Below are 277 nucleotides of genomic sequence, written 5' to 3' on the forward strand. Positions count from 1 at the left end.
ACACACACACACACACAGATTATCCTGGGCTAATCCTCCCTGCTCAGGATAGGCAGATATGCTCTGAACTTATTAAATGTCTCCCACTAACATATGCAGGAGCCAGTGGCTGAGTGTGTGTGAGAAAATTCTTTTGTTTGAGTATATTTTGTGTGTGTCTGTATATTTCTTCACCTGCATACACATAAAATACACTGTAAATGTGCGCACATGCAGTAGTGGGAGTGTTTTATACAGTACGTTTATTATGGAATCTTTAAGTGTGTGTGTGTGTGTG

General features: G+C 40.1%; 1 protein-coding gene across 1 annotated transcript in view; it reads left to right on the forward strand.

Annotated features, from left to right (window-relative positions):
• The window catches only part of LOC118326250 (transducin-like enhancer protein 4), a 34,014-nt gene that overhangs the window by 10,206 nt on the left and 23,531 nt on the right, over window positions 1–277 (forward strand). The gene's annotated exons all lie outside the window — the stretch shown is intronic.

This window comes from Morone saxatilis, unplaced genomic scaffold (genome assembly GCF_004916995.1).
Source record: "Morone saxatilis isolate NCDOM2014 unplaced genomic scaffold, NCSU_SB_2.0 Contig16, whole genome shotgun sequence".
Classification (NCBI taxonomy): domain Eukaryota; kingdom Metazoa; phylum Chordata; class Actinopteri; family Moronidae; genus Morone; species Morone saxatilis.